General features: G+C 36.2%; 1 protein-coding gene across 1 annotated transcript in view; it reads left to right on the top strand.

Moving 5' to 3' along the window:
• ABCD2 (ATP binding cassette subfamily D member 2) overlaps positions 1-26,037 on the top strand; it is an 89,280-nt gene that overhangs the window by 29,598 nt on the left and 33,645 nt on the right. The window lies entirely within an intron of this gene.

The following is a 26,037-nucleotide window of genomic DNA, read 5'->3' on the forward strand; positions in this document are numbered from 1 at the left end:
AAGCCATGTTGAAAGAAGAAGGGGGAGGAGGCAGGAGAGGGGGGACAAAAGGGGTCGCGTTACAGACGTCTCTGGCCACCTACAGACACCCAGGCGTTATGGGACTTTTCCCTGGGCCTCCAGAGAAGGGAGGACTGGAACTCGGCCCTACCAGAAATCAGACCAGACCAGAACCAGAATTCGACTTCTCTGCCAAGAGGAGGTGATCAGTCTCCAATCCTCAGCTCAGGCTGAGGGCCCTTCGACCAGATTCCTGCATCCAGGACTGGGGGACTAGAAAAACAGGGAAGGATAGGAAGGGTTAAGGAGAGGAAAGAGAGGGGGAAGGGGAGGGAGGTCAATAAAGTCTCTTGTTCCTTACCAGTCGGGGCACTCTGGCCAGTTGTCTGCATCAGGAGGAGACCAGGGACAAAAGGGTCCCAGTTGCAGCTGCTGGGTCTAGTCCACTGGCAGGCAAGCTGGCCCCTGAGTACCCTGAGTGGTCAGGATGTCAGTCTCAGCAAAGAAGAGTCCCGCCAGAGTCGCCAGAGTCCTAGAAGAAATAGTTAAATGCTTACAAACATAAAATTTACCTAAACGGAATCATGAAGAAGTAAAAAATATATCAGTAACAAGTATGGAAATTGAATCAGTAATCTAAAACCTCCCCAAAACAAAAACCAGTTGGTTTCTAATGGTGGTTGTTGTTCAGTTGTTAAGTCTTGGCCGACTCTTTGCAACCCCATGGACCGTAGCATGCCAGGCCTCCCTGCCCTTCACTATCTTCCAGAGTTTTCTCAATCTCATGAGCAAACTCTCATGTCCATTCAGTCAATGGTTGCCATCCAACCATCTCATCCTCTGTCGCCCCCTTCTCCTCTTGCCCTCAATCATTCCCAGTGTGAGGGTCTCTTCCAGTGAGCCAGCTCTTGGCATCAGGTGGCCAAAGTATTGGAGCTTCAGCTTCAGCATCATTTCTTCCAGTAAATATTCAGGGTTGATTTCCTTTAGGATTGACTGGTTTGATCTCCTTGCAGTCCAAGGGACTCTCAAGAGTCTTCTCCAGCACCATAGACAGGAAACCTCAATACTTCTGTACTCATCATTCTTTATGTTCCAACGCTCACATTGGTACACGACTACTGGAAAAACCATGGTTTTGACTGTATGGATCTTTTTCAGCAAAGTGATGCCTCTGCTTTTTAATATGCTCTCTAGGTTTGTCATAACTTTTCTTCCAAGGAGCAAGCATCTTTTACTTTCATGGCTGTAGTCACCATCAGCAGTGATTTTGGAGCCCAAGAAAATGAAATCTGCCACTGTTTCCATTTTTTCTCCATTTATTTGCCATGAAGTATGGGAATAGATGCCATATTCTTAGTTTTTTGAATGTTGAGTTTTAAGTCAGCTTTTTCACTCTCCTCTTTCATCTCTATCAAGAGACTCTGGTTCCTCTTCACTTTCTGCCATTAGGATGGTATCATCTGCATATCTGAGGTTGTTATTTCTCCCAGCAATCTAGATTCCAGCTTGTGATTCATCTACTGGCATTTTGCATGATGTATTCTGCATATAAGTTAAATAAACAGGGTGACTATGTACAGTCTTGACCTACTCCCCTCCAAATTTTGAACCAGTCCTTTGTTCCATGTCTGGTTCTAACTGTTGCTTCTTGGCCTATATGCAGGTTTCTCAGGAGACAAGTATGGTGGTCTGGTATTTCCATCTCTTTATGATTTTTCCACAGTTTGTTGTGATCCACACAGTGAAAGGCTTTAGCAAGGTCAGTTAGTTAGAAATATATGTTTTTCTGGAATTCTCTTCCTTTTGCTATGATACAATGGGCATTGGCAATTTGAGACCTGGTTTCTCTACCTTTCCTAAATCCAGCTTGTACATCTGGAAGTTCTTGGTTCAAATGCTATTAAAGTCTGGTTTGTAGGATTTTGAGCATTAACTTACCAGCATGTGAAATGAGTGCAATTGTATGGTAGTTTGAACATTCTCTGGCTTTGTCGTTTGGGATTGGAATGAAAACTGATTCTTTTCCAGTCCTGAAGCCACTGATGAGTTTTCCAAATTTGCTGGCATATTGAGTGCAGCACTTTCACAGCATCATCTTTTTGGATCTGAAATAGCTCCTTGGAATTCCATCACCTCAACTAGTTTTGTTCATAGTAATGTTTCCTAAGGCCCACTTGACTTCATACTCCAGGATGTCTGGCTCTAGGTGAGTGACCACACATCTTTATCTGGGTCATTAAGACCTTTTTTGTATAGTTCTGTGTATTCTTGCCACCTCTTCTCAATCTCTTCTGCTTCTGTTATGTCTTTGCTTTTTCTCTCCTTTATTGTATCCATATTTGCATGAAATGTTCCCTGGGTATCTCTAATTTTCTTGCAGAGCTCTCTTGTCTTTCCCATTTTATTTTTTCCCTCTATTTCTTTACATTGTTCATTTAAGAAGGCTGTCGTATGTTTTCTTGCTATTCTTTGGAACACTGCATTCAGTTGCATATATCTTTCCTTTTCTCCTTTGTGTTTCACTTCTCTTCTTTTCTCAGCTATTTGTAAGGCCTCCTCAGACAACCATTTTGCCTTCTTGCATTTCTTCTTTGGGATAGTTGTGGTCACTGCCTCCTGTACAATGTTATAAACATCATCCATAGTTCTTCAGGCACTCTATCAAATCTAATCCCTTGAATCTATTTGTCACTTCCACTGTGCAATCATAAGGGATTTGATTTAGATCATACCTGAGTGGCCTAGTGGTTTTCCCTAGTTTCTTCAATTTAAGCCTGAATTTTGCAATAGGAGTTATGTTCTGAACCACTGTTAGCTCCCAGTCTTGTTTTTGCTGACTGTATACAGCTTCTCCATTTTTGACTGCAAGGAATATAATCAATCTGATTTTGATATTGAGCATCTGGTGATGTTCATGTGTAGAATCATCTCTTTTGTCATTGGAAGAGGATGTTTACTATGACCAGTGTGTTCTATTGGCAAAACTCTGTTAGCCTTGCCCTGCTTCATGTTGTACTCCATGTCCAAACTTGCCTGTTACTCCAGGTATTTCTTGCCTTCCTACTTTTTCATTCTAATCCTCTATGTTGGTTTCACTGGTGAATTCTAACAAACATTTAAAGAGAAATTAATAATAATCTCCTCAAATTCTTCAAAAAATTGAAGAGAAGGGGATACTCCCAAACCCATTTTATGAAGCCAGCATTACCTTGTTACCAAACCCAGTTAAGGACATTGCAAGAAAAGAAAGCCACAGACCAATATCCATGATGAATACAGACGCAAAACTTCTCAGCAAAATATTAGAAAACTGAATTTAACAACTATTAAAAGGAACATACGCTGTTCAACTGGATTTATCCTTGGAATGCACAGGTAGTTTAACATTGCAAATAAATATGATACTAGAATGAAAGACAAATATCATATGTGGCAGAAAAAGCATTTGACAAAATATCCATTCTTTCATAATAAAAACTCTCAACAAACTGTGTATAGAAGGAACATACTTCAACATAAAAAAAGGCCACATATGGCAGACTCAGAGATTATATCACATTCAATGGTGAAAGATTGAAAGCTTTCCCTCTAAAATCAGGAACAAGACTAGGGTGCCTACTCTGACCATTCTCATTCAACAAAGTACTGGAAGCTTATAGTAATCAGGGAAGACAAAGAAAAAGCATTCAAATCAGAAAGAAAAGGCAAAATTGTCTGTGTTTGCAAATAATATGATCTTATATATAGAAAGTCCTAAAGATTTCACCAGAAACATTTAGAACAAGTCAATGAATTCAGTAAAAATTGAAGGATACAAAATCAGCAGACAGAAATCAATTGTCCATGTCCCATGTAATGATGTTATCAAAATATCCATACTGCACTAGATCATCTATAGATTCAACACGATTCCTATGGAAATTCCAATGGCATTTTCCACAGAAATAGGAAAAACTATCCTAAAATTTTTGTGGATGTATTCAGTTCAGTTCGGCCGCTCAGTCGTGTCTGACTCTTTGTGACCCCATGAATCACAGCACGCCAGGCCTCCCTGTCCATCACCATCTCCCAGAGTTCACTCAGACTCACATCCATCGAGTCCGTGATGCCATCCAGCCATCTCATCCTCTGTCGTCCCCTTCTCCTGCCCCCAATCCTTCCCAGGATCAGAGTCTTTTCCAATGAGTCAACACTTCGCATGAGGTGGCCAGAGCACTGGAGTTTCAGCTTTAGCATCATTCCTTCCAAAGAAATCCCAGTTATGATCTCCTTCAGAATGGGCTGGTTGGATCTCCTTGCAGTCCAAGGGACTTTCAAGAGTCTTCTCCAACACCACAGTTCAAAAGCATCAATTCTTTGGCGCTCAGCTTTCTTCTCAGTCCAACTCTCACATCCATACACGACCACAGGAAAAACCATAGCCTTGACTAGATGGACCTTTGTTGGCAAAGTAATGTCTCTGCTTTTGAATATGCTATCTAGGTTGGTCATAACTTTTCTTCCAAGGAGTAAGCGTCTTTTAATTTCATGGCTGCAATCAGCATCTGCAGTGATTTTGGAGCCCCCCAAAATAAAGTCTGACACTGTTTCCACTGTTTCCCCATCTATTTCCCATGAAGTGATGGGACCAGTTGCCATGACCTTTGTTTTCTGAATGTTGAGCATAAAAGATCCCAAATAGCCAAAGCAATCATGAGAAAGGAAAAGATGGCTGGAAACTTAACACTGCCTGTTTTCAAATGCTGTTAGAAAGCTATAGTCATGAAAAGAGTATGGTACTAGTATAAAAATAGACATAGACCAATGAAACAGAATGAAGGACCCAGAGATAACTGCCTACATATGGTCAATTATTATTTGCCAAGAGAATAAAGACTATTCAAGGATAGTCTCTTCAATAAGTGGTATTGACAAAATAACTATATGCAGAAAATGAAATTGTACTTCTTCTTCCTTACACCACTCACAAAAATGAACTTGAAATGGATTAAATACCTAAATGTAAGGCCAGAAATCATAAAACTCTTAGAAGAAAACATTGAAAAAACTCTTTGACATTGATCTGGCAATGATTTTTGAATATGACACCAAAAGCGCAAGCAATAAAAGCAAAAGTCAATAGGTAGAACTACATCAAATTAAAAGTCTACACAGTGAAAGAAATCATCAACAAAATTAAAACCAACCTATGGAATAGGAGGAAATATTTGCAAATCATATCTGGTAAGCTGTCAATATCCACAATATATAAGGAGCTCATCCAACACAAATGGGAAAAAAATGTAGTTTAAAAATGGATAGAGGTTTTGAATAGACATTTTCCCAAAGAAGATACACAGTTTATCCAACAGGTACATGAAAATGTACTCAATCTTACTAATCATCAGAGAAATGCAAGTGAAAACCACAATGAGATATAATCTCACACCTGTCAGAATGGCTCATCTCAAAAGATAAGAAATAACAAGTGTTGGCAGGGATGTGGAGAAAAGGAAACCTCTATCCACTCTTAGTGAGAATGTAAGTTGATGAAGCCACTATGGAGAATAGTATGGAGATTCTTCAGAAAATTAAAAATAGAGCTACTATGTGATCTGCACTCCCATGTTCATTGAGGCATTATTCACAATAGCCAAAACATGAAAACAATATAGTATCTATTAACAGATGAATGGAAGGATGTGGTATGTATTTATATACAATGGAATATACTTAGGCCATGAAAAAGGAAATCCTGCCATTTGTGACAATGTAATGGCATAAGTCTGACAGAGAAAGATAAATGCTATATTGATATCATCTATATATGGAATCTAAAACAGCTAAACTTGTATAAACAGAGTAGAATGGTGGTTACCAGGGTCTGGAGAGTTTGAGGGATGGGGAGATATTGGTTCAAAGTACAGACTTACAGTTAGAAGTTGAATAAGTTCAGGAAATTTGACTCACATCATTGTGATTAGAGTTAATAGTAACAAATTATGAACTGGAAGTTGTTAAATAGTAGGCCTTTAATATTCTCACCACAAAAAGAAGTGGCAATTATGTGAGTAAAAGATGTGTCAGATAATGCTACAGTGATACTTATTTTGCTATCTGTAAGTGTATGAAATCAACAGGTTTATAACTTGAACTTACATTAAGTTGTATGTCAATTTTGTCTCAATAAACATAGAAAAATGCCACTGAACTGTACAATTAAAAATGGCTCATATGGTAAATGTTATTTTATGTGTATTTTATTGCAGTTTTTAAAAGTGGGGAAAAAAAGAGAAAATAGTACTTAAATTCCAGTCTTTGCTCTCAGGATAACTAACTATGTTATACTGCAACAAACATAAATCATTAGGAGACTTTTTCTTAGTTATGAAATTTACTGTTCCCTAGGGAAAAAATCAACTACAACTTAGTTAAGAACAAATAAGAATGAAAGTCTATTTCTTAAGGTTAAATTTTTCAAATAATTAATGTTAAAATTAGTTTTATCTTGATTATAGAGTTTCTAGAAACTTGAGAATTTGTATTTATGTTTAGAATTCTATAGGACCAATATCTTGCAAAAGAACATTGAATTTATTTAAATGTATATGTAAACTAAGAGGGCCTAAATGTAGTATTTACATCTAGTATTCTAAAAACTACTGATTTTTCAAAAAAGTTTCAAAATAATCTAATGAATCTTTATGATTTAAAGGAGAAGGCAATGGCACCCCACTCCAGTACTCTTGCCTGGAAAATCCCATGGATGGAGGAGCCTGGTAGGCTGCAGTCCATGGAAAGCTGCTACAACCTATTTAAAAATATTTGTCAATAGATAATCTTTTCTTGTTAGGATATTCTCATTAATGAATATTATCTAGTATCTTACTGCATAGACACTATATAATTTATAGCAATAGAATGTAGCTTAAGTGCTGCTGCTGCTGCTAAGTTGCTTCAGTCATGTCCGACTCTGTGCGACCTCATAGACAGCAGCCCACCAGGCTCCTCTGCCCATGGGATTTTCCAGGAGTCGGTTGCCATTGCCTTCTCCAAGCTTAAGTACTAATTTGGCAGGGGAAAAAAAAAAAAACTGAATATTAAACATAAAATTAAGTCATGTACCTACTGAACAAATTTCATAAGTCATAAACAGACCTTTGTAATAATCCCCCCGTTTTCACTTTTTGTGATTTAGACTTCTTGGTAGAGGATCAGTCTCCTTATACAATGATCAAACATAAATTTGTTGTTATTTTCATGCATAAAAAGAATGGGTTTTGTTAAAGTGGATTTCTAATAATGCCATGTAATGGAAAAAAAGTAAACAGGGTAAAAATGTTCTGAATAAGTATATTGGGACTATTTATTTTTGTAATGAAATTTTCAGAGAATTTGAAGAGCTTATGTGGGTCAGTTTACAAGTTGGAAGACCTGAATTCCTAAGAAACTGTGACATCAGCTCAATATTTTCCCAATTAATGTCTTCTGATACTTCAGCAATGTTAATAATGAGAGCCAGATAAAGGAAAATCAAGGCCTTTTTTCTACCAAAAAAAAAATTGATACTAGATAAATTAGTTTCAAAGCAGTTTCCTCTTATCCCATAATCATCAATGATTGGATATGAAAACTGAGCATTTGATACATTTTGGCAAAGAATTTAATGTAGATTTAGCCACCTTAAATCTGTGGAATGGTAGATAATAAAATGCTTAGTTTTGCTCAGATAGTACTTAAACTATTTTGGCAATTTTAGGCTCTTTGAGGGGCTTTCTGGGTAGCTCAGCTGATAAAGAATCCGCCCGCAATGCAGGAGACCCTAGTTTGACTCCTGGGTTCAAAATTCCCCTGAAGAAGCGATAGTCTACCCACTCCGGTATTATTGGGCTTCCTGGTGGCTCAGATGGTAAAATAATCTGCCTGCCATTCAGGAGACTTGGATTTGATCCCTAGGTTGGGAAGATTACCTGGAGGAGGGCATGGCAACCCACTCTAGTATTCTTGCCTGGAGAATCCCCATGGACAGAGGAGCCTGGTGGGCTACAGTCCATGGGTTGCAAAGAGTTGGAAATGACTGAGCCACTAAACACAGCACAGGCTGTTTGAGACTGAATTTTCTGAGCAGTGTGACTGTCCTCTTTAAATTGTTAATTGAAACTCATTGTTCCCCACTGTATTAGCCATCTGACCTCCAGGAAAATTCTTACACTTGCATACAGATCCTGAATTTTTTTTTGTTAATTCTTGAGGCACTTTCACTGTCTTCTCACCACTTAAAGGCTGATTATCATCTCTTTACCAGCTGAGTTATCAGAGAAATTATCAGGGCTTCCCTAGTGGCTCAGTTGGTAAAAAATCTGCCTGCAATGCAGAAGACCCAAGTTTGATCCCTGGGTCAGGAAGATCCCCTGGAGAAGGAAATGGCAACCCACTCCAGTACTCTTGCCTGGAGAATTCCATGGACAGAGGAGCAGGACAGGCTGCAGTCCATGGAATCCCAAAAAGTCAGACATGACTGTGCAAGTAACTTTCACTTTTATGATCTCTTGCTTTCACTAATCTACAACTTTATGGCTTATTAGTTACTTAGTAATTCCGTAGTATCTCTCTGTCTTCAGCCATTAAAGACTCTGAAGCCCAACCTTCATTTGTTTAGTTCACTTGCTAACAAAATACTATTATATGCTAACACTTACCAAAATGGAAAATTGAAACATTTGATAGGGGTTAGGGAAACAGTGGGTGAAGGAGAGAAGAAGGAAAGTAGGAAGACAGATGGAGCATGGAAGGGAGTGCAGGAAGCAAGACAAAAAATAATAGATGTTTACTAATGAAAGGCAGGAAAGCCTTGGGTTCCTTTGTACTACTCCCCCCCTCCCCCGATTTCCCAGGGTATCAGTTGTATACATCACATATTTCTCCCCAGCAACAGTCTCCAGTTTGGCAACAACCCGCAATGTAATTCTGTTCCCAAAGCTCCTGCTGTCACTACCCTTTCTCGTTAGAAGTATCCAGGGAGAGAAATGTTGACCATGATCTTCATACTATTGTAAACTTTATGGTGAAATACACACTAAGGCCAACAGATTTAAAATAGATTCAGACTTCCCACAATTTTGCATGAAATTTGTACAAATTTCTGCCCATACTTCACTTTGGAGTCTAAAAAGTAACAGGCTAAGAAAATGAAAGGATTATAAAGATTGAGTTAAACTTGACTAACCATTTTTTAAAAGAAAAGAGAAAAAGAAAAAATGAGGGTGGAATAGTAGGAGTATCGTACTTCATATCTTGGGAAAATTGTTGTGCTATATTCTTTGTCAATGCTATGCACTTTTTTAAAAATCAGCGTTTATTAAAGCCCTGCTTTAGATGTTAGTGTTAACTAACTTTAGATGTTAGTAAGATGCTTTAGAGGTTAGTGAATAAAGAAAGACACAGTCATTTTCAACATATGCTTGTGCCTAATTTGGTTATAAGGTAAAACATGAACGTGAACGTGAAGTCGCTCAGTCGTGTCCGACTCTTCGTGACCCCATGGACTGTAGCCTACCAGGCTCCTCTGTCCATGGGATTTTCCAGGCAAGAGTACTGGAGTGGATTGCCATTTCCTTCTCCAAGGGATCTTCCTGCAACTAATTCCTATCAAAGCCAGAATAAATGCCTCAAGAAAGGCAAGAAATGCTATAGCAATATTCAAAATGAGAAAAAAAATATTGTAGAACAGTGTGTATTTTGACCTGGGCCTTCAAAGTTAGAATTTTATCAATTGTCATAAATTGGATGTTTTGCAAATGTCTAAGTAGATCAGGAATGCCACAGATTCAAATAAGCGTGAGTTTTTTTATTTCTTTAGTTTTGGGATACTTTCTAAGCAGTGCTGTCCTATCCACTGTCCTAATACACCAATCTGAAGAAAGCAAATATTTATTAGACTCATCTCTATTAATATTATGTTATTGGTACATACTGAAAATAATAGCATCCATCCCCTAGGTTCTTAACCATTGCTAAGATGTTCTTTTCATTAAAGTTCTTTGAATTACTTTTTAGAATTTTCTAGGGCTTTGGGTCTGCCATTTCCTTAATTTCCACCTAAGAAGATCATCTCCTCTTTTTGAATAAATACATAGTGCTAACATTAGGTTAAATTTTAGTCTTTTAGTGCTTCCTGAAAACAGAAAAAGAAGTACCTTGTTTCTATACAACTCTCATTTCTTTTTGTCAGAGATATTCTGAAATTATAAATAACATTATACATCCACTCAGTATTTGTTTACTACTTCAATCACAATATAGTCTATTCAAATATCATGTTACTTAATCCTTTAAATGTAAATGCAGCTTAATAAAGTAGTTATGAATCATAGTTTTAAATGAAATACATTAAAATCCTAAATTTGGTTGTTCACAGGAACAATAGCATGACTAATTAGATTAATTAGATTGTGCAGAGAATTAAATATAGATAATGTTGCATGTATCTTTTAAGTATGAACAGTGCCTATTACTCATACTCTCCATAAATCATACTAAATAGAATATTTTAAATGATTAAAGTTCAAAGCGGTTATAAACTTTAGTACTTAGAGTTGCACAGCAGTTTAAAGCCAGGATCAGAATTCACCAAATCTTTGGATACAAATCCTTTGTATTCACTGCCTCTTATTTAGGATTAGTAAAATAGTCATATTAAAAATATCTACCTCTAATTGAAAAGGAAAAAAGCTACTATTTGATCTTAAATATTTTCTCAGAGAAAATGAATATATTTTCTCTTAATAAAATAAAAAGTTTCTCTAGCACAGTCCCAAATTTATGGGGAATAGCAAACTATTATTCTTTTAGAGTTTGCATTCACTTTAAAAAATTTCTATATTCTTCAACTGTTTTTCTTAGAAGGGATTGAGACATGAAATCCCATCTTTTAGAAGTGCCAACATTTAATTCATGTTTTCTTTGATGGCATTTCCACTCATCCCTTTAATGATATAGTTTTTGTATTTTTAAAATAAAGCAAGTTAATATTGATTTTGGATCATCTAATAATCTCCTTATTGGTGAATTTTAAGGCATCTTGAGCAAGGGCTGATCATCTCTAGGCTATTACTATTAACACAGTGTAATGCTATGTATTAGTCACTGTTCTACACATATTACGTTTCTAATTTTTGACAACCCATAAAGTTGTTAGTATCCCTATTTTATAGATGAGAAAACTTGAAGAGGTTGCAGTCATTCCACTGATAAATTTTGGAGCCAGCATTTGAACTTAGGCATGTCTGACTCTAAAGTCACTTTGTCCTGCTTATTGCCAGGAGCAGGGGACATGTTTCTGAAAAATTACTACTCTCCTGCCTGCCCTTGAAAGTGAGTATTGCCAGTTAAGATTGTTTGCTCGGTATGCTGAAACTGTACTAATATCAACTACTGTTTGGAAGCAGAAGTCTTTATAATGCTTGGAATACAGGGCAATCCAAGTCAATTTTAGCATAAAGGTTAGCACAGATACTTGGCTATCATTTATATTAATGTGAAAGAAGCTATGTTCTTTTATAAAAGTGAAATCCATTTAAACTGTGTTCATATCACTTTCAAAATAGAATATGTTCTCTATTCTTTCCTATTCTTCTAAAATACATTTCTTTATAAAATATAAATTAATCTCTCAAAAATATGCTGTTAGTTTTAAATCAGACTTCTTGCAAAAGTATAAAAGAAACAAATCTTAATTTTCATGATGCATTATGGTATAAAAATTATTATTTACCCTTCATGTTGTCAAAAGAGGAGATTATCTTATGCATCAGAGCAGACTGTGTTATGTTTTAGGAAGCTCAGCAGAATGGACAAAATGCTTAAATAATGCCAGTAATCTAATATAATAATAAATAAAACAAAGTTGACTTTTAAGAAGTTTGCATTCTTCTCAGTTTGGGAGTACTTTGATTATTACACTAACAGTATTCTTGTTACTGCTTGGAAATAAACACTATCCCTCCTGCACATGTCTCCTATAGTACCTAGAAGTATCTTTTCTTAGAGACATTAATTTCAGTTAAGTATATATTTTCAGTTGAATATTTCTTCTTTTTTACTGCATATGTATTTTAAGAATATTGTGAATGACATGCATTGAGTACTCAAACTTGGTTCTTGCTGTTCAAGAAAAAATTCTAATGATATGATTGGTCCCAAAATGTACATTGATATGAATTATTAATAGCTAGATTTTATGGCTTTCAGATTGCTAACTTATTACTATGGCAACAGAGCAGAACTTAGCTGTACCTTATTCTTAAACTTATCATACCTTAAATACAAGAGTATTGCTATAAAATTTCAATCAGTATTGTTCACAATTAAATTCCAGATGGCTATCCCTGGTGGTTGAGACGGTAAAGAATCTACCTCCAATGTAGGAGACCTGGGTTTGATCCCTGGGTCAGGAAGATTCCTTGGCGAAGGGAATGATAACCCACTCCAGTAAATCTTACCTGGAGAATTCCATGGACAGAGGAGCCTGGAGGGCTTCATTCCATGGGGTTGCAAAGAGTAGGACACTGACTGAGCAACTAACACACATGAAATATTTAACATTTTGGGTGATCATTCCAGAGACTTCAAGCTCAGAGCTACCATTTCTCAATCTTTCTTTTTCATTCTACTTTGTCTTCTTTAAAGAGAAAAATAGGGAATCGTATAAAGATGAGTATAAACCTTAATAAATGTCAATCAGTTCAGTTCAGTCATTCAGTCATGTCCAACTCTTTGTGACCCCATGGACTTTGGCATGCCAGGTTTCCCTGTCCATCACCAACCCCCAGAGCTTGTGCAAACTCAAGTCCATTGAGTTGGTGATGCCTATCAACTATCTCATCCTCTGTCATCCCCTTGTCTTTCTGCCTTCAATCTTTCCCAGCATCAGGGTCTTTTCCAATGAGTCAGTGTCCAAACAACTTCAGCTTCAGAATCAGTCCTTCCAATGACTATTCGGGACTGATTTCCTCAGTCCAAGGGACTCTCAAGAGTCTTCTGCAACACCACAGTTCAGAAGCATCACTTCTTCCTTCAGCCCTCAGCTTTCTTTATGGTCCAACTCTCACATCCATACATGACTACTGGAAAAACCATAGCTTTGACTAGATGGATCCTTGTTGGCAAAGTAATGTCTCTGCCTTTTAATATGCTGTCTAGGTTGGTCATAGCTTTTCTTCCAAGGAGTAAATATCTTTTAATTTCATGGCTGCAGTCACCATCTGCAGTGATTTTGGAGCCCAAGAAAATAAAGTCTCTGTTTCCATTGTTTCCCTGTCTATTTGCCATGAAATGATGGGATCAGATGCCATGATCATAGTTTTTTGAATGTTGAGTTTTAAGTTAGCATTTTCACTCTCTTCTTTCACTTTCATCAAGAGGCTCTTTAGTTCCTCTTCGGCTTATGTCATAAGGGTGTTGTCATCTGCATATATGAAGTTATTGGTATTTCTCCTGGCAATCTTGATTCCAGTGTGTGCTTTACCCAGCCCAGCATTTTGCGTGATGTACTCTGCATATAAGTTAAATAAGCAGGGTGACAATATATAGCCTTGATGTACTCCTTTCCCAATTTGGAGTCAGTCTGTTGTTCCATGTCCAGTTCTAACTATTGCTTCTTGACCTGCATAGATTTCTCAGGAGGCAGGTAAAGTGGTCTGGTATTCCGATCTCTTGAAGAATTTCCCACAGTTTGTTGTGATCCACACAGTCAAAGGGTTTGACATAGTCAATAAAGCAGAAGTAGATGCTTGTCTGGAATTCTCTTGCTTTTTCTATGATCCAACTGATGTTGGCAATTTGATCTCTGATTCCTCTACCATTTTTAAATCCAACTTGAACATCTGGAAGTTCATGGTTCAGGTACTGTTGAAGCCTGGCTAGGAGAATTTTGAGCATTGCTTTGCTAGCGTGTGAATAAATGTCAATACATTTCCCCAAAAATCATGTATTGTCAAATATTTAATATAGGAAAGTAGAGAGTATAATACAAATTTTAAAAGTACCCTGAAACATTTGTAATATAAATATAAAAAGCCATAATCCCTGGATGTGGATTTGATCTCTAATAATTCTACTTTTAATTTACTATTATAATTAACAGTTTTAAATATAGATGCATTCCAAGTAATTTCATATAACAGGAAATTTTGATAATTGCTTAATTCATAATTATTTAAATTATATTGGTAATAGTACTCCTAGGTGGTGCTAGTGGTAAATAACCCACCTGCCAATGCAGGACACATAAGAGACGTGGGTTCAATTCCTTGGTTGGGAAGATCCCCTGGAAGAGGACATGGCAATCCACTCCAGTGTTCTTGCCTAGGGAATCCCATGGACAAAGCAGCCTAGCAGGCTATAGTCCATGGGGTCTCACAAAGTGGAACACGACTGTAGCAACTTAGCACAGCACAGCACATGATACCTATGGATTTATTCCAAAATCTTTCCCACAAGAAGTAGAATTAATTCTGGATTTTACTTAGGGAAAGTAAATTGAAACTAGATAGTGTTTCCTTTTTAATATCTACTAATTATATCTATTTCTTTTGTTGTTTGTATATTTGTTCTGTTGGGACAGAGCATGCAAGCTAATAACTTTCTGATGTGGTAATAGACATACCTGAAATATTTAGAAGTTAGTCTGAATAAGTCTATATATCTAGAAAAGGAAGTTTAGTAAAGAAGACTTTAAGTGCATATTAATTATGTATAATTGTCATAGAACTAGAGAAACTCGAACTAGATTTAAAATGTTAAATTCCAAGCCTTTGAAAAGGAAAAAGGATCATACACAAACTAATCATATAGATAGTCGGATATATACTCAACATCATCCTAAATGTCCTTGATATGCCTTTCCAGAGAATTCAGTTGTAACTTTAACTTTATAACCATATTTTTAAATAGTTATATTTATATAATCTATTAGAGTATTCTTAGGTGCTGGGTACCTCAATAAAAGCATATAGAATGTTATTTTTTATCGCTTCATATGAGTATAAAACAACAATTGAGAGAAAATGGAACTTTAATATTTGTCATGTCCTTAATGAATATATACTTTTATGAAATATTTTGTATAATTTCATCAACATTTCTTTCATATAAACTTGCAAAATAGCAATTTTGATATTTTGTTAAATCATTTTAGTAAAAATAAATCAAATAACCAATTATTTTATTTAAATTTCATCCTGATTGAATTTTTAAAATTCAGTAGAAGAATATTTTTGTTTTGTTTTGTTTTTACTTTTTAAAAATTTTGAAAATGCATGTTCATCATATTGTTAGGCTTATAAATGCAATAAGAAATTAAACATTGCAAAAATAGAACTTAATTATAATTAGAAGTTCTTATGAGATAAATTTCCATATCTGTTTATCAAAGAGAACTGACAGATTTCTGAAGTCATAAAGAAATCATAAATAATATTAAATTAACCTTTTAAAGAAGTTAGAAAGTTTTGCTTCTCCAAATGTATCCTACAAAGAAAATATTTGACAGCTTTATGAAACCTTTGTGTGTTTAGTCTCTCAATCGTGTCTGACTGTTTTGCAACCTCATAGACTGTTGACCACCAGGCCCCTTTGTCCATGGGATTTCCCAGGCAAGAATATGGGAGTGGGTTTCCTTCTCCATACACAACCTTTGAGGTTCCATCAATTGCTACAATGAGCTAAGTGGTTCTCTAGTTACTAAAAGAAATATTTCTAGGCAAACTTGAGATTCTTTCTTATATGTTTAGCAGGATATACTCTCTCAGAATATAGAAGATTAGATATTTATTATTTTTTAATGATGTTGAAAATTAAAAAAAAATTACCTTTGGAATAACCATATAACTTTTAACTGGCTATATAGAAATTCTTTTGCATCTGTTTTCTTCTTCTTTTTTAAATTGAAGTATAGTTGATTTATGGTGTTATGTTAGTTTCTGATTCAGTTATATATATGTATATTTGACACATATATTTGATTCAGTTACATTTATATAAAGTGATTCAGTTACATATATATTTTTATATTCTAAGTTGACATATAGTTAATTTACAGTGTTTTTTAATACTGCTGAACAACAAAGTATTTCAGATATGTGTGTGTATATATATATTCTTTTCAATATTCTTTTCCATTATGGTTTATCACAGAATATTGAATATAGTTTCCTGCGCTATACAGTCTTGTTTGATCAGTCGCTAAGTCATGTGTGACTCTGTGACCCAATGAACTGCATCACTCTAAGCTTCACTGTCTTTTGCTATCTCTTGGAGTTTGCTTATATTCATGTCCATTGAGTCAGTGATGCAATCCAACCATCTCATTCTCTGTCATCCCCTTCTCCTTCTGTCTTCAAGTCTTTCCCAGCATCAGGGTCTTTTCCAATGAGTTGGCTCTTTGTATCAGGTGGCCACAGTATTGGAGCTTCAGCTTCAATGTCAATACTTCCAAAGAATGTTCAGGGTTGATTTCCTTTAGGATTGACTGGTCTGACCTACTTACATACCAAGTGACTCTCAAGAGTCTTCTCCAGCACCACAATTCAAAAGCATCAGTTCTTGGTGCTCAGCCTTCTTTATGGTCCAACTCTCACATCTATACATAACTACTGGAAAAACCACAACTTTGACTAGATGGACTTTTGTTGGCAAAGTGATGTCTCTGCTTTTTAATATGCTGTCTATACTTGTCATGACTTCTTTTCCAAGAGCAAGCATCTTTTAATTGCATGGCTGCTGTCACAGTCTGCAGTAATTTTGGAGCCCAAGAAAATAAAATCTGTCACTGTTTCCACTTTTTCCCTATCTATTTGCCATGAAGTGATAGGACTGTATGCCATGATTTTCATTTTTTGAATATTGAGTTTTAAGCCAGTTTTTTCACACTCTTCTTTCCCTCTCAACAAGAGGCTCTTTAGTTCCTCTTCACTTCCAGCCATTAGAGTGGTGTCATCTGCATATTTGAGGTTGTTCTCCTGGCAATCTTGATTCCAGCTGTGAGTCATCCAGCCCAGCATTTCACATGATGTACTATGCATGTAAGTTAAATAAGCAGGGTGACAATATACAGGTTTGATGTACTCCTTTCCCAATATTGACTCAGTTCATTGTTCCAACGGTCCAGTTCTCACTGTTGCTTCTTGGCCTGCATACAGGTTTCTCAGGAGAACAGGTAAGTTGACTCGGTATTCCCATATCTTTAAGAATTTTCCACAGTTTGTTATGATTCACGCAGTCGAAGGTTGTTTATCCATTCTATATTTAAAAGCTTACATCTGCTAGCCCCAGCCTCGCACTCAATCCCTCCCCAAAACTCCTCCCTTGGCAATCATAAGTCTCTTCTCTGTATCCCTGAATCTGTTTCTGTTTCATAGAGGGGTTCATTTGTGTCATATTTTAGATCCAACATATAAATGACATCATATGGTATTTGTCTTTCTATTTCTGCTTTACTTCACTTAGTGTAATAATCTCTAGTTGCATCTATGAGCTGCAATAGGCATTATTTATTCTTTTTTATGGTTGAGTAGTACTCCATTGTATTGATATATATGTACCATATCTTCATTATCCATTCATTGGTAGATGGACATTTATGTTGTCTCCATGTCTTGGCTATTGTGAATAGTGCTACTATGAACATTGGGTGTATGTTTCTTTTGTAATTGTAGTTTTGTCCAGATGTATGCCCAGGAATGGGATTGCTGGATCATATGGTAATTCTATTTTCAGTTTTTTGAGGAACCTCCATACTGTTTTCCACAGTGACTATACCAATTTACATTCCTACAATCAGTGTAAGAGAGTTCCCTTTTCTCCGTATCCTTTCCAGCATTTGTTATTTGTAGACTTTTTAATGACTAGTGTAAGGTGGTGAAAAGTGAAAGTGAAAGTGAAGTCACTCAGTCGTGTCTGACTCTTTCGCAACCCCATGGACTGTAGCCTACCAGGCTCCTCTGTCCATGGGATTTTCTAGGCAATAATACTAGAGTGGATTGCCATTCCTTCTCCAGGGGATCTTCCTGACCCAGGGATTGAATCCAGGTCTCCCGCATTGTAGACGCTTTATCATCTAAGCCACCAGGGAAGTCTGGTATAAGGTGGTACCTCATCATAATTTTGATTGTGTCCCTCTAGTAATTACTGATTTTGAGCATCTTTTCATGTGCCTATTGGCCATCTATATATCTTAATTGGAGAAATGTCTATTTAGGTCCTCTGGCCATTTTTGGATGGATTTTGTTTTGTTTTGTTTTTGAGTTGAATGAGCACTAGGCCATTCATGTATGACCTAAATCAAATCCCTTATGATTATACAGTGGAAGTGACAAACAGATTCAAGTGATTAGATCTGATAGACAGAGTGCCTGAAGAAGTATGGATGGAGGTTCATGACATTGTACAAAGGACAGTGATCAAGACTATCCCCAAGAAAAAAAGAAATACAAAAAGGCAAAATGGTTGTCAGAGGAGGCCTTACAAATAGCTATGAAAAGAAGATAAGCTAAAGGCAAAGGAGAAAAGGAAAGATACACCCATTTGAATTCAGAGTTCCAAAGAATATCAAGGAAAGATAAAAAAGTCTTCCTCAGTGATCACTGCAAAGAAATAGAGGAAAATAATAGAATGGGAGAGACTACAGGTCTCTTCAAGAAAATTACAGATACCAAGGGAACATTTCATGCAAAGATGGACACAACAAAGGACAGAAATGGCATGGACCTATTAAAAGCAGAAGATATTAAGAGGTGACAAGAATACATAGAAGAACTATACGAAAAAGATCTTCATGACCCAGATAACCATGATGGTGTGATCACTCAAGTAGAGCCAGACATCCTAGAATGTGAAGTCAAGTGGGCCTTAGGAAGCATCACTACAAACAAATCTGGTGAGGTGATGGAATTCCAGCTGAACTATTTCAAAGCCTAAAAGATGATGCTGTCAAAGTGCTGCACTCAATATGCCAGGAAATTTGGAAAACTCGGCAGTGGCCACAGGACTGGAAAATGTCAGTTTTCATTCCAATCCCAAAGAAAGGCAATGCCAAAGAATGTTCAAACTACCACACAAATGTACTCATCTCACATGCTAGCAAAGTAATGCTCAAAATTCTCCAAGCCATGCTTCAACAGTACCTGAACTGTGAACTTCCAGATGTTCAAGCTGGACTTAGAAAAGGCAGAGGAACCAGAGATCAAATTTCCAACATCTGTTGGGTCATCAAAAAAGCAAGAGAGTCCCCAAAAAACAACTGCTTTATTGACTACACCAAAGACTTTGACTGTGTAGATCACAACAAAATGTGAAAGACTCTTCAAGAGATGGGAATACCAGACCACCTGACCTGCCTTCTGATAGAACAACAGACTGGCTCCAAACTGAAAAATGAGTACATCAAGGCTGTATATTGTCACCCTGCTTATTTAATTTATATGCAGATTATATCATGTGAAATGCTGGGCTGGATGAAGCACAAGCTGGAATAAAGATTGCTGGGAGAAATATCAATAACCTCAGATATGCAGATGACACTACCTTTATGGCATAAAGTGAAGAAGAACTAAAATACCTCTTGATGAAAGTGAAAGAAGAGAGTGAAAAAGTTGGCTTACAACTCAACATTCAGAAAACTAAGATCATGGCATCTGGTCCCATCACTTCACAGCAAATAGATGGGGAAACAATGGAAGCAGCGAGAGACTTTATTTTTTTAGGCTCCAAAGTTACTACAGATGGTGACTGCAGCCATGAAATTAAAAGATACTTGCTCCTTGGAAGAAAAGCTATGACCAAACTAGACAGAATAGGCTTTTGTTGGCAAAGAAGCCTGTCTAGTCAAAGCTATGGCTTTTCCTGCAGTCATGTATGGATGTGAGTGTTGGACTATAAAGAAAGCTGCGTGCTGAAGAAATGATGCTTTGAATTGTGGTGTTGGAGAAGACTCTTGAGAATCCCTTGAACTGCAAGGAGATCCAACCAGTCAATCCTAAAGAAAACCAGTCCTGAATAGTCATTAAAGGACTGATGCTGAAGCTGAAACTTCAATACTTTGGCCACCTGATGTGAAAAACTTACTCATTGGAAAAGACCATGATGCTGGGAAAGTTTGAAGGCAGGTAGAGAAGGGGACAACAGAAGATGAGATGGTTAGATGGCATCACTGACTCTATGGACATAAGTTTGAGTAAACTCCAGGTGTGGATGATGGACAGGGACGCCTGGTGTGCTGCAGGCCACAGGGTCGCAAAGTATTGGACATGACTGAGGGATGAACTGTTTTATTTTGTTTTTGAGTTGAATGAGCAGTTTGTATATTTTGGAAATTAAGCCCTTGTCAGTTGCATCACTTGGAAATATTTTCTCCCATTCTTTGGTTTGTTTTCTGCTTTGTTTATGGTTTCTTTTGCTATGCAAAAGCTTATAAGTTTGACTAAGTGCAATTTGTTTATTTTTGTTTTTATTTCTATTACCTTGGGAAATTGACCTAAGAAAACATTAGCACAATTTATGTCAGAGGGTGTTTTACCTATGTTATCTTTTAGGAGTTTTATGGTGTAATGTCATGTTTAAGCCTTTAAGCCATTTTGAGAGTTTTTTCGTGTGTATAGTGAGAAGTTATATCCTATCTTCATTGATTTACCTGTGGCTGTCCAATTTTCCCAACACTGCTTGCTAAAAAGACTGTGTTTTTTTCACTGTTTGTTCTTGCCTCCTTTGTTGAAGATCAATTGACCATAAGTGTGTGATGTATTCTTTTCCAGTAAAGGTTGTGACAAGATATTTAATATATTTCCCTGTGCTATCCTGGTTAATAGTTAAATAGTATATAACATTACTGTTTATCAGTTTTATATGCAATAGATTTTATGTTCTAATTTCAAACTCCTAATGCATCCCTCCTCTTCCTCTTCCATTTTTGGTAACCATCACTTTGTTTTCAAATGAACTCTCAACTTTCAATTGAACTTTTCTGTTACAAAATAGAAACAGACTCAGACACAGAAAACAAACTTAAGTTCTTTTTTGAAATATTTCCTTTTTAATGAACTTTTTTTGTCTCCATAATGGTTTCTTGAATGCCTACTATGTGTCTGTCATACTGTACTAAGTTGCTTCATGTGAGAGTGTTAATCACCCAATCCTGTCCAACTATTTGTAGCATTGACCCAATATACTATAGCCTGCTAGGCTTCTCTGTCCATAGAATTCTCCAGACAAAAATACTGGAGTAGGTAGCCATTCCTTTCTCCAGGGGGTCTTCTTGACCTAAGGCTCAAACCCGGGTCTCTTGCATTGCAGGCAGATTTTTCAGTCTGTCCTCTGGCTATATTGCTTTATAAAAACCCACTCCTTCATTTTATCCTCATAACAAATTCACTAAGTAAGTTACTTTACAAATGAGATAAGTGTAGCTCAGGATCTGGGTCACATTGCTAGTAAATGGCCAGATCGAGATTCTAGTCCAGAACTATCTTTCCAAAACCCATTATTACGTCCATGTCTTTATATTGTCTTCCCTGAAATGTAGATATAAAATGGTATTTCATCAAATATTGCTGGTTAATCAGATCTTATAGTGGAATCCTGTAGAAAAACCTTTGAAATGAATGTCCAGATGTATTTTAATCATTGTAGTCTCAGTTATGTATTGTCATGGCTGTCCTGTGGACTGATTTTTTGGGGTTTTATACTGAGGATATCTGTGCCTCTGATTTACATTAAATTGGAACAGACATTGCTTTGTAAGTTAACAAAAGTACTGACTCTTAATATTTCCTTGTGTTTCTTCTTAGTCTCAGGGTACCAACTGAAAAATTGTTCCCTGGCCCTGAGAGCCACTGTATATCTTATGCTACTGTTGTTATTATGAGAAAATATCACATTATATAAATGCTTAAAATGATGGAAATAAGTAACATTGTATCCTAATTCTGTGTTCTAAAAAAATATGGTTAAACTAGAGAGGAAAGATAAAGCAGAGACCAGAAAGAGAAGACATAGGGAATACAAGAAGTGAAAATGTTAGTCATTCTGTTATGCCTAAATCTTTGTGACCCCATGGACTGTAGCCTGCCAGTCTCCTCTGTCCATGGAATTCTCCAGACCAGAATTCTGGAGTGGGTAAGACAAGGTAGAAGAAAAGTGACTAGAAATGATGCAGCCCTTGAGAAAAACAATTGACCAGTTCCTAAAAAAATTAAACAGAGTTAACATATGCACCACTCCAAGATGTATACCCACTGTTCATAATAGCCAAAGAGTGAAAACAACTGAAATACCCAGGTTAACCAAATGTGGTGTATCTATACAGTGGAATTTAATTCAGACATAGAAAAGAATGAAATACTGCAACCTACTACAACAAGGAATAACCTGAAGACTTTATGCTGAGAGAGAGAAGAGTACATATTGTGTGATTCCATACATATGAAATCTCCAGAATAAACAAATCCACAGAGACAGAAAGTAGGTTAGTGTTTGCCAGGGAGGAAGGAAGAACCAGGAGTATCTGCTGAGTTTCTTTTTGGGATAAAGGAAATGTTTTAGAATTAAATAGTGGTAATATTTACATGAGCTTGTAAATATACTAAAAATCATTGAATTTTACACTTTAACAGTACAAATTTTATAATGTGACTATATCTCAACTTAAAAGATATCACTAGAGATTGCTTATCAGAGAAGGCGATGGCGCCCCACTCCAGTACTCTTGCCTGGAAAATCCCATGGACGGAGGAGCCTGGTAGGCTGTAGTCCATGGGGTGGCTAGGAGTCGGGCACAACTGAGCGACTTCACTTTCACTTTTCACTTTCATGCATTGGAGAAGGAAATGGCAACCCACTCCAGTATTCTTGCCTGGAGAATCCCAGGGACAGAGGAGCCTGGTGGGCTGCCATCTATGGGGTCGCACAGAGTCGGACACAACTGAAGCAACTTAGCAGCAGCAGCAGAGATTCCTTATATTGCAAAGACTCCATTGAGAATCTTATTATATAAATGCATACATGTATAATTGAAACATAAATTATTTTTATTTTCAAATATTAGTTAAATCTGTTATAACCTTATGGTATCTATCCTTAAACTAAATCATTTTAATGGTATAGGAATATGGGTAGATAATTGATCTACAAAACACATTTTGTATTTCAAACCTTTAATTCTGTCTCTTTGTACACTAAAATCTTTGATTCTTTCCCTCTTTCTTTATACACATACATACCTTATTATTATTTTAAGTAAGGTGCAGTAAATAAATCTTCATGCATAACTTCTTTAGTGTATGCAGTTGGCCCTTGAACAATACAAAAGTTAGAGGAGCTGACCCCCCGAGCATTTGAAAATCCATGTATAATTTATGATTAGTTAACTACAGATAATGAAGTACTGTAATATTTCCTATAAAAATTTATATATGTTTAAAAGCTGATATAATATTATCTGAACATACTTTTATTGGTTTTCGTACTGTCCCTCATACACAGAGGGCAAGAAGAGACCAGGGAAAGGCAGACCACTCTAGACTGGTGGGTGGCAGATTTAATAAGCAAGGGAAGTTACATCTGAGGCTTGTGACGGGCAGCCTCAAGATGAGTAGATCTCTAATTCCATCTATCAGAATCATAAAAATTTGTACAGACTTTAATGGAATTCAGTCATGTATACCATCCAGATGGTCTCAACACCACATTGCTCTCTCAGGCGGTCTCCTTTTAAAATTCTTGGTGGCTGTGGAAACTGTGGGTTGAACATAGGCCAGGGGAGAGGATCAGGAGCATCAGATTGCCTCAGTCCAACTTATTGGACAACTGACAGTGAAGTCCTCTTGATAATGTCCAACAACTTTCTACACTGAAATGTTGCCAGTCGATACAATATTATTCTTTATAATAACGTTTTTCTCAGTCCAGCATCATACATTGCATTTTAGTTGCCATGTTGCTCTAGTTTCTTTAAACTGGAATGAATTCCTCAGCATTTTTTTTATGACATTGATATTTGTAATGAGTGCAAAACTATTGTTGGTTATTCATAAAGTCCCTCAGTTTGGGTTAATCAGATAGTTTCTTCATGATACTTTTGTTTGAAAAAATATGAATTCATGGTGATACTCATTAAACACTACAGTTTTTTTCTTTTTTTGCTTTTCCTCCCACATTTCATATTTATATCTTCCTTCTTCCATAATGAGAACCCTACCTTGTGACATTATTAAAATTTACTTACTTGGTCTTTCCTACAACATAGTTTCAGAATTTCTACACCTGCAGCAATAAGAAACATGAACAGTTAGTTTCAAAGTTGCTCTGTGGTTCTTTTGGTTTTCAACTGAAATTATGTAGCCAAATTTGAAAGTTACTTAGATCAGTCTCTCTTCCCCTTTCAATGTGGTTATGTTGTTCATTTGATATACTTACAGTTTATTTGTTTCTGTTTGTATTCAATTTTAGGACTTCTTCCTTCATCTTTATTAGTTATTTAAACCTAATTTCATTTAACATGAGTCTAAGAGTTAAAATACATAGAGAGGATATTTAGAGTGGTCTCTCCCTTCCCTATCTATTCTGGTTTGTTCCTCCCATCTCCTATAGATAAGTGATTTCATTAGTTTCTGGTTTACTGTATTTCCTTTTGTAAATATCAGCAGATTTATGTTTTCTTATTTTGCTTTCATTTTACATGAAAGTAGTATATTGCACATTGGTGGGTCTATCAAATGGAGACAGTTTTGTCCCCTGGAGGATAATATTTGAAAACTTATTTTTTGTCTCTGCCACAGTGGATGCTACTAACATCTAGTCATCTAGTGGGTAGAGACCAAATGTGCTGTTAAAAGTCCTATAAGACACAAGATGTACCTCAGTAACAAAGAATTATCTGGTTTAACGTATCCATAATACCACTGTTGAGAAATTCTGCTATACATCTACTTTGTATTTTGCTTTTCAACTTAATATATCATAGAAATCACTCCATATCAATTCATAGAGATCTTCCACATCCAGTTTTATAGCTGCATGGTAAAGGTACTATTATTTATTTATTCAGTCTCTTTTGTATGTGAATTTAGGTTTTCTCAATATTTTGCAATTTCAAATAATGCTGTAATGGATAACTTTACATACTTTTTTGTTCTTGGTAGTACACTTTTGAAAGTATATTTTTAGAATAAAGTCCTAGAGGTGGATCAAACACCAGATGATATATTGGTTTGCCAAATCCTCCCCAAAGGGTTGTACCATTTTGCATTTTCATGATTGTAAGAAAGTACCTGTCTCTCCATAGACTTGCCAATTGAGTGAATTGTCAAGTTTTTGAACTTCTACTAATCTGTTAAGTAAGAAACTAAGTATATTGTTAATTTGCATTTCTCTTATTTTGAATATCTTTTAAAAGTTTTGTTTGTTCATAATGTCAAAGCCTCAAATTTTATAATTTTTAACCCAAATAGTTTTAGATGAAATACAGAAGCAACATTTATAAAATATAACAGAACACATGGAAACTTACAATACCATATGTAAAATAGATAGCCAATGGGAATTTGCTGTATGACCCAGGGAGCTCAAACAGGGGCTCGGTGACAATCTAGAAGGGTGGGATGGGGAGGGAGATGGGAGGGAAGTTAAGGAGGGAGGAGATATGGGTGTACCTATGGCTGATTCTTGTTGATGTTTGACAGAAAATAACAAAACTCTGTAAAGCAATTATCCTTCAATTAAAAAATAAATAAAGTGGCAAATAATAATAATATATCTTATAGTACTGTCCTACAGGTATGTCTTTATATGATAGAGACATAAATCTTTTTTGGATGGAATAATCAAAATGTGCTGGGAAACTGTTACCCAAGTTTTTCACTGATTGAATCAGTTCCCCTAAACAGAATCCTTGTCCTCTTGGAAAGGACTTGCCTTTTCAAAGTATTTTGAAGAATTAAATTCAGAGTATAAAACTTAAAAAACAGTAGAAGAGAATAAGTATGTATTTCTGTGCTGAAAATATCC

The sequence above is a fragment of the Ovis aries genome, chromosome 3, assembly GCF_016772045.2.
Source record: "Ovis aries strain OAR_USU_Benz2616 breed Rambouillet chromosome 3, ARS-UI_Ramb_v3.0, whole genome shotgun sequence".
Classification (NCBI taxonomy): domain Eukaryota; kingdom Metazoa; phylum Chordata; class Mammalia; order Artiodactyla; family Bovidae; genus Ovis; species Ovis aries.